We start from the raw sequence: 14,284 nt of genomic DNA, 5'->3' as shown, positions 1-14,284 counted from the left end.
TAAACTGTGGCTACACCACTTGCATAGCAAAGCACAGGGATTTAACCTCTTGGAAGCAAAGTCATTTTGAAGTGCAGAGGAACTGGAGACTGGAACTGTGAGAAACATATGAGCTGTTACTCCTCTTTCCTGTAAACTTCTGTAGCTACCTCATCATGTGTTAGGCCAGTGATTTAGCTTATATAGACAAACAGCATAGCTGTCTGCAGTTCAAAGCCCCAGCTGCCCCCGATAGCTTCCCCTCGATAAATTCTGTCATGCTACTTCATCAATACAAATGATTGAGACATTCTGGGAATACTGGAGGATAGGAAATGTAGAATGAAATGTAATTTCAAAATACATAGCATGGAGGCTTCTGTACTGGTCCTATTTTTTAATTCATATTTAATTTATTTAAATGAAGCTGCTACAGGAAATTGCCTGTCAGAGGACATTTCCCAGAGCTCTTAAGAGGAAACTGGGTTTGTCTAGATTTGGAGAGGAGCAAATGTCATGCTGGATAGTTAGCAAAAAGGCCACTATCCCTCTCTTTCCATGTGAGACGGGGCAGGGAAAGACATTCCACTATGTCCACTATGGCACTAAATGCCATATCCTTCAGAGAAACTTGTGCTGGGGTTCATACTTTTCTAGGATTGTTGGTGTGGAGTCCTGGCTGTGCATGAATGATCGTTGGGTACCTGGCGATCCCATTGGCACAAGTGTCTTCCACAACCTGCTGCTGGAGTGTAAGGGACCACCTCATGGGAACTTGAATCCCGACTAAGATTATTAGGCAATGTTGCAATAGGAATAGTCATCATTTCAGTGACACCTCTCTCAGCTTTAGGACAAGATGGTTTGGCATTACGTGCTGCTAGATGAACACTAGGAACTCAGTGCACTCCTATATCCAGTTCTCAAATTTGGTCCATGGTATTACATAAACCATATTGCTAATGTTTCTTCATTTACTGCTGCTTCTCTTCTAACTCTTTCATTTCTTCTGAGGCAGATATTGCAGTTACCCTTCCCTCCACTGGATAAACCTGAGGGCAGGCAGATGTTTTGGCTTAGCAAAATGTCTGGGACTGCTCATGAGGCTCTGTCTGCTGTGCCTGCTCCTCTTTCCTATAGATTCCTTGTCTGTGGCAGAAGTTTGGCTTTTCCAAGGAAGTGGCAAAGGCTTGTTCTGTCCAGAGGGATTGCATGGCTGGAAGATTGAGGGAAGGATATACTCTGACTGATGCGTAGCTCCTTCTACAGAACCACCGTGTTGCTTTGGCACAGCCACAGTCTGCTCTAGTGGGCTTCTAACTCTGGCTCTGCTATTGCATTGCACAAGCTGACAGGGTGTGATGCAGGGCACTAGAAAACTCATTTTAAATTACTTTGTTCACTAGCATGAGTAGCACTTGCACAGCACATGTGTGCTCAGAGCATGACACAAAGCTGCAACTGGTTTATTTGTTCTGAGCTGGAACAGTGCAGCTCTGCCACTCTGTGTGTAATAGCAATAGGAGTGTGAAAAATGGGGACTGGGTGCTCTTGTCCCCCTCAGCGTTCACCCTCTTGTTCTGCTTAGTGCTGTGTTTGCTGAGGTATCCAACAAGTCTTGTCTTCCAGTCTTTTGCTATGCACCCTGCATAGCAGGGTTTTGTCTGTCCTGTACAGTGCCATAGCTGCTTCTTGCCTAACACACACAGTCCTTCCTCGCCTTCTTTCAGCTCTCCAACTTGCCCTGCTCTCTTGCTGTGAGTGAAGATGGAGAACTTCTGGGGTCCTTTCTTGGCTCTGCCAGACACTGCCTGCATGATGTTATGCAAGTCGCTGAGAGCCAGGTCCACATTGGACTGAAGACTTAAATGATGGGGGGCTTATTAACTGTGTAAATATGAGCTGAATGTCTGAATACCTGTGTGGATCTAAGCTGGATCTACATGGATCTCTTCAGTACCTTGTTTCCCATCTTTAAAAAGGGAGCAATACTCCTTGCTTTCTACCATTCTGGTTTTTACCTGTTTGGAACTGAAGCCCATTACCATACAGAAACAGAGGTCTGGTCCTCTCTATAGGCATGCAGTGTGGCCTGAACTGGTTAGAGCTTCTGGGGTCTGGAGGAGATATAAGAATATATATGAAAATAAGATCTAGCATGAATAGACTGGAAAATGGTGACTGTATTCAAGCTCTTCCCCTTGTGCATGTGCTGTATGGATAAAATGGGGACGGTAACAGATTCACTGTTTGAAGCAAATATGAGTGGAATCAGGTATTCTTGGCAGCAGCCTACCAACTATCTCTACTCCATTTTGTTGAGTAAGCACAGCCTTCAATTGCCTGAGGTGCCTTTCTCTGTCCATGGCTTGCCATCCCTAGGGACGTGGCCATGGAGAAGCAGCTCCAAGTGTTGAATTCTGTTACAGCAGCCAGAGCTGAACAGGAGACCTAAAAGAAGATCACAAGTATTGTTTGCAAACGTAGGCATGTGTGGGACTTAAATGGACTTTGCCTGCTAAAGTTGTGTTTTTCATTTGAGTCCAAGTTAATGACAGAGACCTAACCTTTGCTCATTGCCTGAGCCAAACTGCTGAAGCTGAATAGTTTATTAGCGTCAGAGCACAAAGGGACCTGGTTCTCACATTGCTGTAACAATAGGATGCGTCAGAGAATATTGATTTGGTTAGGCTGACACTTGGTTTACCCTAGTCTAAGTGAGAGGAGAATCAAGGCCAAGGAATATGCCTCACCCTCAAAATGCCCGTACCAGCGGCTGTGCAATTTGTAACTCAGTTGAAAAAGTAAGTGATGGCACCATCTTTTCTGCCTGGAAAACAATACTCAAAATAAAGCCAAATTTATAAAGAAGGAGCATGTACAGTGCAATTGTTTTGAGAAAATGCGCTGATTTTTCTCAAACCAAGGCAAATGGAGAATGTGCACAAATTTTTTCTGAGCACTGCTAATTTCATTGCGTGTAATTTTTCATGGCTGGCAATAGAAAACAGGGGTGTTTGGAAAAAGATACACATCTACTGTTCGTAGTTTGTACTCTGTGCGAGAGAAGTGGGCATGGCCTTCAGGAAAAGGGCTGTCCTTGAGGGAAGAGTTCCCTTACCATATGTTAGCCTGCAGAAAAACTGTATAAAAGTCCTACTTTGCAAGCCAATCCAGAAGAGCTCTCTTTTTTTTTCTTTTCTTTTCTGCTAATGAGTAAAGGTGCTGTGAAGTCTCTGTTCTTTGGGGGGCACTGTGTACTTGTAGCTAGGCTTAGTTTTGTAGTGGAAAAGTGCAGGTATTTTGTTTTCTTTGGAAATATTGGCCACTGTGGTGTTTGTTTTGCTTTTAGTAAGGTAAAATCACTGTGTCCATGATTAATTCTTTCTTATTGTGAGTGAAATGTCTCTTTCCCGCAGGTTTTGGGATCCTTTTTTTGTTTTGATTTTTCTTTTTAGTATATAAATGTGCTTTGCATATATTTAGCTGGCTAAACCAAGAGAAATACAATACCACAACTAGCAGAAATGGGCAGATATACCACACCAAAATGAATGGCAATGATACATAATTATACACCTACTTTTTCATTTCTTTAATCCAAGGTGAGGGAGTGCTGCTCTTGGAAACATTGGACTGACCCCTACACTCAGTGTGCTAGGTAAATCTCTCTTCCCCATAGCAGGGGGTGTCTCTTCTTTCCCAATTACCCTTAGGCAAGCTGAAACTTGTACCATCTTCTGCCCTGCATTCCTTGCTTGGTTATCATGGAGTGGACTGATGCATGGCATGTTGCTTGATCCCTGCACCTTAAATGGGATCCATCGTTTTTTTCATTTATTGCTTTTGTTAGCACCCAGAAGACTCATAATGCCTTTCAGGAAGGAAAGAGAACATAGTCCTTGTCGCTCATGGGGTATTTGTAGCACTTTGAGTGGGAGCCTTGGTGCCTTGGGTTTCCTATTTGTCAGTGCAGGTCTTCTGGATGTGCTAAACATCCATGATGTGAATAGCCTGTTGGAGGGCTCTGTCCCTTCCACTGGATATACATGAGTCTTAGGAGGACTGAGACTGGCATCTGTGTTAAGACAGGCGTGCATCCCTCTCGGTATCTACATTCTAGTCCTTGTTACTGTGTCTAAGCAGCACTAGCTTTTTATTTCCAGCTGACTGACATTGTACTGCACACAGCCCTGCCTTTGAAGAGATGCTCATATTCCTCTGCTCTTTTGTGGTAGCTTTTACGCCCTCTTTGAGTGCGCTGGTGGCTTTGAAGTGCTATGGCTTGTGTTATTCCAGGCCAAAAGATATGGCCTGAAGCAGCATGTGTAAAATTTTCCTAAAAAGTTACCTCTGCCTCTCTAACATAGAAGAAGCTTGTCTGTGCCCAGGAGGTAATCATAAGGATGACCAAATCTGCTCACGGTGTGTGGGCTGGTCTCTCACGCACTTCGAAGCAATCCCCCAGACAGACCTGTCAGCTGGGTGGCTTGCTCACAAATCTAAGCTTACTCACCTTCATGTCAGATGTGCACAGCTGTGAGCACCACCATCTGGGCTGTATCCTCTGTATACAATATTAGGCTGATTGCAGATGAGCTGTGGAAACAGCATAGCCATAGCATCATTTAGAAATTGTCTGCTGGGGCGGGGGGAACCCACACTATGCTCTCTTTATGAGGGGATATGAGAAAATGTGCAGAGCCAAACCATGCTTTCCACTCTGGCCTGGAGCAAGAGAGGAGGTGTGAGCTAGCCCGGGGTGCATGGCACATTTCCTGCCTGCTGCTCTATTGTACCAAGGGAGGAAAAAAGCAAAGTCTGCTGGAGAGGGTGCCCCTACCTGTCATCCTGTGTCTGACCAGGGTACAGAGGGCAGAGACCGTAAGTGTAAGTGGGTGTCTCATCTTCTCAACTGCTCCTAGTGGTGACTTTTCTCTGGGTATGCTTCTCATCCAACCCAGTTCCTAGGGCAGTTGTGCCCTTTGGGGGCTGATTAGGGCTTAGTTGTCCTTCCTTCCTGTTCATGCAAGCAACACAGGTCTCACCTACCCTGGTATATATAACAGGACTTCCTGCAAGATCTTGTTAGCCTGGACATCTTGTGTAATCTCACAACAGTTCCCCTCATCTTTGATCATGATGTTCCACTTAGAGAGCACTTATATTCTGGAGGGGCTGAAAGTGAAGAATGATGCAGTTGTGACTGGTATTTCAGGGGTGCTTGGAGATACTCAACACTGTTGAATGCTCCAATATACAGTGAGGAGCAGGAGAGCTTTGTTTAATGTTGCCAGGGAAGGGAGTCCTACCTCTCTGCTCAAGGCGTAGTCTTTCGATACCTCCTTTACCTCCCTAGAGGGTTTACAGTGTAGGACCAAGGCTCTGCCACTGCCGTATGCAGCCATGTGCCCCTCCAGGGATATATTTTGTCATTGGAAGTGTTAAAACTTCCTTCCCCCCCGTCCGTCTCGGAGACAAAGAATTGGCACTTTTATTTGCAATAAACAGTTGCCCTGCATAGCTGTGAAGAGTGCTGTGAAGGGAACACAAACGTGACAGATAAAAGCACTGCTGGTTGGGTCTGAGGGCATTTGCTAGAGTGAGAGTGATGTTCAGCTGTAGCCGTGGTTGCCAGGACTCAATGGATGCTGACCCTTGCTGCTGACAGGATTATAACCTTTTGTATCTGTGACCCACACCAGCACTCCAGCGTGTCACACCTTTGTTACTGGTACCAGGATTGGAAATAAAGACCGCTTTCTTGTCAGCAGGGCTGAGTGACACATCTTCATTACCCTGGTGCAGGAGAAAATCTGCCTTTTTGTGTCCGTCTCTGCGCTAGGGAATAGTCAGTTACTCCTAGCACAGACCTTGCTACTGTGATTCTCTTAAGCAGAGCTTTGGTCTCCCACCTAAACATGGAGCATCCGTGCTAGTTACAGGATGGAAGCTCCTTTCTAAAGATTTCTATCTTTACGCCGCGACCACTAGGACAGTTTGACCCACTGTTAGCTGCACAGACCATGAAAAAATTAGATACTGGGGATGTGAGGCAATGGCCAAATTGGTTGGGTACAGATGGGAACAATGGCCTTCCCCATGGTGTATTTGATGCTCTGTATGCATGTTGTTGTATTGTGGGAATGTGCAGGGGTGGGGAACATATTTCCTCTTTGTTTCTGAAATGGTAGCTGAAGACATTGCAGTGGCAGTGGTGGGAGACTCAGTGCTACTCACTAAAGGCCATGTGCACCATGTCAAATAAAGAGAAGAAAAATAATTTTGGGAAGCTCAATAATAAAAAGCGACTTCATTTTGAAAAGCAAAAGATTATCCCTCCTCAAATACCCCAAAGACTTTTTCCAGGCAGGGAGCAGAGCTCTGCCGTCACAGCTGCTTTGGGAAGAAGGCACTTGCAGGACTGGAACAGCAGTAATCCAAGTGGCCCCTTTGGCCACCGCTGTCTGCTGAGTCTTGAGGGCTTTGCGGTGCCAAAATGCAAGTTCTTCAGAGTGGCTGTATGCAGCAACCAGACCTGCCTCCCAGGGGATGATTTATAGTGTACTTTCTAGACCACAGACTTACCTCAGCTTTAGATTGTGAACTTTGTAGGAAAAATTGATAAACCTGCAAGAGCCACAGTCTCGACAGAGATTTCCAGGTGCTTCTAACAAGATTCTTCTGAGGGAGTGACTGCAGGCTTAGGCCTCCAAGAATGCTTCAACAGCCCAGCACGTAGAAGCCCTTTGGCTCTTATTGCAAGCAGTCCTACCCTTGCCCTGAGTTATTGAGCTCAAGAGCTTAGCAATGAGCACTTGCCCTTACGTACCATGATAAGGTATTGATATTAAAATTGTGTTTGGTTTGGGGGTTTAATTTCTGCATATACTATTTTTTCTGTGTCTTACATGTGCAATCATAAACCAGGAGTTGGGTTATTCAACTCCCCAAAATGTTTTTTAGCTCTGTGCTATGACACAGAGTCTCTGATTGTTGAAGCAGAGGGGATAGGAAGCTGTGGCAAGAGTGGCAACCCTGGTGATGAGGGCAAGGCCTATCGTGATAGTTCCCTAAATTCCTACTATTGTGGATTTAGACATATTGTAGCTATGTATTTGCAGCAGGCATTTACAGGTGGCTCCTAGTCATAGGATGCAAAGGGGCACCCACTAGAAATTTAACTCTGCATTCTTCATAGCTCAGGTTTCCAGTAATATCTCCAGGAAAATTATGGTATCTGTGCCAGTTCATTGGCTTCAAAGTTTCAAGTCCTGGAATTCAAAAGTTTCTCTAGGTGAAATTCAGCTCAGCAAGAAGGATGCAAACTTTACTTTTCATTACATCATTTCCCCAAAGCAAAATTGGTCTTTTTGCAGAATTTTAATGGAAAAGTGACTTAAAACACAGACTTTGGGATGCTTTGACAAGGGAGCATCAAACTCATAGTAAGTCTCTTTCAAAAAAACAAAACAAAACAAAAAAAACAACCACCAAACAAACAAACAAAAAGAACAGACCCAAAACCCGTTGCTTTCAACTTTAGGTAGTTTATAGCCACTAGCTCCCTGTTGCAGTGGACACTGAGATTGCAGGCATTGATGGCTATGCTGGAATGATGAGAACCTTGGGGTACTTCTAACATTCAGTTTTCTGCTCTGACCGTCAGCATCCCTTAATCCTGTTTACTCCTCAGACTCGATTCTTCCATGTTTTACGTTCTGAAAATCTAGGGGATGGTAGGATCCAGTAGAGATTTGTAATTGCTTCCTAAATGATGTCACTGCCTCTTTTTATTTGGTCATTGATACATAGGCTAATAATTTCTATAGTTAATGGAACTGCTGAGAACAAGGATTTTGTTCTCCCTTGTTTAGTAAATCCTAAACCCCAAAGTTATATATATGCTGTATGTATTAGTTTTAATATTTAAGACCAGCACAACCACATCATGGGAGATGTCTAGCATTAGATGCAGTTTCCAAAGGGTTGTTAAAATGAAGAAAAAAAAGGTGCCTTCCAAAAACAAACACTTTTTTCTTCATCTAAGTTGTGAAATTTAAAATGACACTAGAATAATTATGATTGCTTGCTGTAAATCTGCATAGATTTGGTGCTCTCTGATTTTTTTTTTTTTTTTTTTTTTTTTGGTTATAAAGATTAGTTTACTGTCTGTGGACTGAATCCTTCTTGCATTATACATGTGACTAAATCTGTGGGGCCCAGTGACCAGAAAAAAAGACCCAGAAAGGCATTAAAATTGTTTAGCCCATTCAGCTGCAAAGTCATCTTACACATTTTCCCCCTAACTGGTTTTGCATATATTATTGTCAAATATGAATCTGCAGAATATCTCCTGGTCTGGAATTCTGTCCCCTTAGAGCAGTCAGCAGTTCTCCTGCAGCCTTGCTTAGCGGCTGGTACATGCATGTGTTAGCACCTATGTACTGCGCTGTTTTCCTAAGTAATAATTTTCATATTTATTTTCACACTTTCTTAATTATTTTATGTAGCTCATTGGTTTCCAGCATCAGTCTGCATCTGTTCTTTCATTTTTTAAGCTGCCTGCATAATTTGGAAAGTTATCAATAGTGTGCAGTCACTAAAGCAAGACAAAGAAAGATAAAAATTAATCTAAGCTTACTTTATCTATGGTACTGAAAGACAGTGAAAAGTATTGGTCATAATGTGTAGATGTAAGGCTACCCTCATAGTAAATGAATCAGTTTTAATGTCTAGATAAATAGCTGTATACCTGTAAACTAAACCTGTTTATCCAACTAGTCCAACTTGCCAAGGATCACTGTCAAAATTTTGAATCCCTTTAAAAGTTATTTTTCAGAACACGGATATTCTGTATATAACTTCTGTTGTACTATTTGAAATGGAAACGGGCTGCGAAGCCTGCCAACTCATCTTTCATGTGCCTTTCCCACTGGTGTCTCTCTCTTTCTGCAGAATCAAGCTTGCACAGCAGAGCGTTTCTGTGTTCCCTTTTACATGTGGTCCTCGTTAAAAAAATACAATGAAGTTTAGCTGTGGTGAAATTATTTATTTGATTTTTTTTTTAACTGGTGCAAAAAGTAAATATGTTTACTGTGTCCCTTTCCATTCAGTGTATTTCCTTTTTTAAGCTCCATTTGTGTTCAACAAGACAGCCTCTTTCTCCAAGATTAACATTTCTTATGATTGTTCCTGACAGAGGATTTACTTTCAGAGGCCCTGCTAAGGATAACCAAAAAAGGGCATGTAGCAAGACAGTTTTGGCAGCTTGCACGAATTTTCGGAGCTTTTTAGGTCTTGGTTTTCTGATGAGTGGCTTCCTGAGCATGCCTAGGGAATGACCGGCATCTCTGCAGGCAGGCTGAACCCACCTTGGCTTGTGCGTAGTCATTGGCTGCCTATTAGAATAAATTGAGGACAATGCATACCGCTGCCTGCCAATTGTAAACATAAGGGATATGTATTCACTTAGCATTGACTTTTGGGAGGGGCCAAGGAAAAGCTGTAGTTTTATTGAATAGGGCTGTGTGTGAGGCTGCTGGTGTGCCTTTCTTGCTGTGCTCCTGCCCAAGCAGCCAGTTATTCATTTCCTTCCTACTAGTTGAAAACTTTTCAGCCACAGAGGTAAGGGCTTAAGATATGTATTTGTTTGGGAGTGAGCTGGTCTGACTGCGTTTGCGTTATGGCTAGAGATTAAGCAGCATGCGAAACCTAATGAGCTGTGGAAATAGTGTGAAAGTGTCTCGCCCCGTGTCCCCCCTCTTTCCAGATGTTTGCAGTGAACTAAGGGAGATATCTGTGCTGGGTGGGTGGAGGGGGTGCATGCTCGCCCACCCCAGCAGACCCTAATGTGGAGGTGTGGGGGCAAGGCTCTGGGTGCAGGGCAGGATCTGTGCCGGTCCCACTCCGTGTGAGATCCTGCAGTGGGCTTGTTAGTGGAGAAAATAACCTATCTGTCCTTTCTTTCTTTCTTTTTTAAAAAAAAAAAAAAAAAGGAATTGCAATGAAAAAGTTGCTAGCTTGATAATGGCTGGTGAATTGCTTTTAATTTTGCAACCTAATACCTGGGCTTTCAGGGCAGCCTGACTGTAAAAGCAGTCTCTCGGCGTAACTGATACAGATACAGTAAAGCTCTGGTTAATGTAACTGATCTGATACTTGCTGAAGCAGATGTCTGTCATGGCAGCCTTTCACAGAAGTATTGTTGACAATAGATGGCATCCGTTTTTGTCTTCAGCCTTCAACATGCGCAGCAGCGTATTGCCAGAATGTTTCTTGTGAAGTTGTTTTTCCTGTTAAAAGGGGGAGAAAAAATGCACTTGGGTGGGACCGGAGCTCTTAAAAGTCTGGGTCTGTGTTTGTGTCAGTCAGAGCGCTGCTGGGGAGAGCCAGCGAGCAGGCTCTCCTTCCCAGTTCCTTTGACATGCTCGGACAGTTTGAAAGCGTTGTGCAAGGCTGGCTGCTGATAGCACGATATTCTGCATAGCAGGGGATTTCTCAGAGAAAGAGCTGGGAAAATGAAGGGAGGGATGCAGTTAGCTGCAGATGGATACTTGGGAGCAGCAGACATTGACCAAACTAGTAACCTCTGGCCAGACCTGCAGCGATAGAATTGATTTTTCTCATATATCATATATTGTTTGGAAGAATGGGCAAGATGACTGTTTTAAAATGACTTTTTGTGGAGTATTTGTTTTCAGAGGAGTGAGTATTTTCAGAGTATGCAGGTTTTACGCAATTTTGCCTAGCTGAGAAAGCTTCTCTTGCTAAAAGGCATACAGGAGAATAATTTGTGAAAATAACATGTTCCCTCCTTGGCAGCAGCTCAAAGAAAATAAGGAGGTAGAGTGTTTCTTTTGAGAACAGTGTATTTATTATAATTTGTCTATTTTAGGTACCATACTGTGAATGATTGTGCTTGTATAGTTTGCCATCAAAGAACCCTGGGACCCTGCATCCATTCTTCCTCTGTCTCATTAAATGTAGCAGTAGGTTCTGTGTGAGCGTATGCATCGGCAAACAAGTTTCATACCTTTCTCCTGCCTTGGAGAGACAGGATGGGGTCCTAAAACTACATATGCCAAAAACCAATGAAATGGACTACTTTAACGTAAATTACAGATGGAGTGATGCTTCAAGGAAGTAAGTGGTTCATTTGCTTAATTAAATAACCTTTAAGGTAAAGTGGGTCTGAACTATTCTCAACATATTTGGAGAAAGTACAGGTCTGCCTTTCTTTGGGAGGCTTTCTGATAGGCAGGTATCTCAGTCAATAAAACCTGCACGCGTTAATGTAATATCCAAATCATGATGGCAGAGGAGAAACACTGGATAAGATGCCTGTGAACAAGAGACTAAATTGAAATAACTTGTATTTCCTGAAAACTCCTCTTTGTTGCAGCATGCAATGACAAAAGGATCAATTCCACAGCCTTCATTCACAGGATTAGCCTTGATGAAACCAAGACCGTCATTAACGGATGCAGGATCTGATGCAAGGGGAGTCCTGTGTACTCTGACTATGCTTTGACAGTGAGTGATGTAAGCATGTATTAAGAGAATAAGGGATTTTCCACAATTGCTACTTCATACGCTAACAGCATTATGCTGACACGGAGCAGCCTGAGAAAGGTGTAACTTCCCTTGTGCTTTTATTTCTTGTCCAACACTGATACACAGTGCAATAGTGACACTGAAAAATAGGTGACTTGAAAGGAAAGGGGTGCTGTAAGTTCCTCTGGCTGACAGAGGGAAAATTAAAGTGCATTAAGATGGGAAGATTTCTTATTCCTCAAAGTCTTGTTCATGGGGCCACACGTGGCATGGAGGCATGCTGGTCAGCATCTGTCCAGACCCCCACGGGGTTAGGGTGCAGTGCTACTGATGCCAGGTGGTGAGACTAGAAAGATAGAACTTTTTTTTGCTGGCTGCGTGCTGGCACGTAGGCATTCTGTCATATGAAGAGAAAGATGACAGGGAAGGTCTATCAAGAAGTCCTCCTTGTTTCACCCTTCCCTGCGTGCAGCTGGAGTGGCCCTGCCTATGGAGGTGATCTTTCCATTGCACAAAAGTGAGAGCCTGCAGGTCTTCCTTCCTGCAGGACAAATAGCATTTGAATGCCCTGGGACTGTTTAAAATACTCTGATTTCCCAGTTGCTTACATGCGACCTATTCTGTTGGCTGCCCAAGTTACAATTTGTATTAAAGATCAGTGGAGTTGTTAACCCCTCTCTGCCAAGGGTACAAGTTGGTACATTTGGTTGCTGCCCGTGAACAAAGAGGGACAGGAAATCATATATGCATAAGAAAGAGGGCCAAGGGAGCAGCATTAGCTGTCCATCTGCAGTGCTTGTCTGGACTCTTCTGGGTATCAGACAAAGCACCAAAAAAGGTAACAGGGCAGAATGGGAAGTGCAATTCTGTGAACCTTTCGCTGCCTTTGAGAGTAGCTTTATGGGGAGTTTGCAGGATTGGGCTCCAGGTGTACAAAGCCTGAGGCAGACAGGCCTGTGACTGCAAAGAGTGGGAGTCTATCTTCAAAGCAAGTTTTCATTCTTTAAAAATTGTCTCTTCTTAGTAACTACCCCCTGGCAGCTTGTAACAAGAAAGCTGCTTCCTTACTAGAGCTCTCACCTTCAGAAATGTGCATGTGCGGAGGCCGGTTTGCTGGTTTTGTTCATAGCTCCTGGGTGGTTTAAAGCCCCATGACCTGGTGAGAATGGGTTTGGGGGGCATCTGTACTGGAAACAAGGTACCTACCTATATACTGGCACTTACCCTTTCGGCGCTGGTGTTTGCTGTGAAGCTGTAGCTGTTGCATGCCTCCAAATGGTTTGTCAAGGATTTGGCTAAGGCTGAAATTTGACTCAAAGGCATTTGAAGATCAGATTAGATCTGACCTTTCTGGATGAAACACTGAGGTCGTAGGACAGTTGAACTATGTAACAGTTTCTTTTTGCCTTTCCTGATGCTTTTGTACAGTTCAGCTAGCCCAGCGGGGAAGGACACTCAGTACATTGTAATTTGGGATCCCTCCCACCCCCAGGGGAGCTTGCTCCTACTTTTCTTGAAATGGATTTGATTAACCAAAAAGGTTAGGGCACATAACACTATTGCTTAGTTGCTACCCCTGGTATGTTAGCTGTATGGTTTACCTCCTGCGTAAGAAAGTGCTTCTCTTCATGCATTTTTTCTTTGGAACTGTGTTTAGTGCTGATAAATGGTGCAGGGCTGGCAGCCTGGCTGCCAACCGGATACCAGCATTAGCAGCGTGGTCCTTACCGTGTCCCTCTCCCCGAGCATCATTAGCCGGCCCCGTGGGGAATGGAGTCTTCTGGGCTTTCTCACTTGCAAACCTCCTGGCTTCTGTTTCTGTCTTGCAGCAACTGCTGTGCATCCAGCTACAGCAGTGCCCAGGCTTGCTGGGCTCCCCAGTGGTGAGGCGGGTGGGCTCTGAGCTGGGGCATCCACCTCCTCCACCTATGGTCAGGAACCACCACTTCTAACTGATGACTCTCTCCCCCTCCCTGCCCCTTGCGCCTGCCACTTCAGAGGGGAAAACCCGTCCATGAAGCATAGGGCACCTCCTGATCAGAAGATCCTGCCTATAGCAGTGTTTATGGGACTTTGGGTTGAAGCCAGGAAGAAGTGCTTGCGGGGACTGTCCTGCTGGCTTGAAGCGGGGGCAGGACTAAATAACTGAGGAAGCAGAGGGAAGAGAGAAAGGAAAAAGGGGGCTATATCTGAAGCCACTGGAGTAATTTCTCCTTTGAATTTTTTCCTGTGGCCATAAATACCTGGTGAGTCACTTAATGACTGTGTGTCTGTTTCTGTATCTTGAAGTAAAGGATAACCTGTGCCTTTTTATATTTAGCCCATGGGGCTGTTGGGGCTTAATTCATTAGTGTTTCTAGAGAATTTGTAATACCAAAATGCCAAGTTTAAGCACTGGCTAAAATCTTATTTTTGACTGATTTCCCAGCAAGAAGATACACTTTTTTTGTTTGTTCACACAGATTTGTATTCTACTAGAAAGTAACTTTTTCTAGATTGTGGATATAAAACCACTGAAGCCCAGCGAATGAGGTGGAAGATGGGCCAGGCTCCGTAGCGACACTGAGCTGACATGTCTGGAGGGAATTTCTTGGGTGCTTGTAGATTTAACTGCACTTGCTGCATCTGAGACAGAGCCTTCTTGTGAAGTTGTCGTGCATGTACCAAAAACATGGGATGACAGCTTTTATTTACAGTCCTGCCATAGTGTCATAAGCTTGGTAGAGAAACTACTACGCACGCTGCTGAA

General features: G+C 44.0%; 1 protein-coding gene across 7 annotated transcripts in view; it reads left to right on the top strand.

The window, feature by feature from the left end:
- The first annotated feature begins 9,419 nt into the window (after window positions 1-9,419).
- The window catches only part of CALD1 (caldesmon 1), a 203,249-nt gene continuing 198,384 nt past the window's right edge, over window positions 9,420-14,284 (top strand). For all 7 annotated transcript variants that reach the window (XM_009332855.1, XM_009332856.1, XM_009332863.1 and 4 more), the window contains exon 1: window positions 9,420-9,606. The gene's annotated coding sequence lies outside the window, so the exon portion shown is untranslated. The remainder of the gene's footprint in view (window positions 9,607-14,284) is intronic.

Source organism: Pygoscelis adeliae, unplaced genomic scaffold, assembly GCF_000699105.1.
Source record: "Pygoscelis adeliae isolate BGI_AS28 unplaced genomic scaffold, ASM69910v1 Scaffold38, whole genome shotgun sequence".
NCBI classification, from domain to species: Eukaryota; Metazoa; Chordata; class Aves; order Sphenisciformes; family Spheniscidae; genus Pygoscelis; species Pygoscelis adeliae.
The sequence above is the reverse complement of the archived record's forward strand: the minus strand, read 5'-3'. Positions and strand labels throughout refer to the sequence as shown.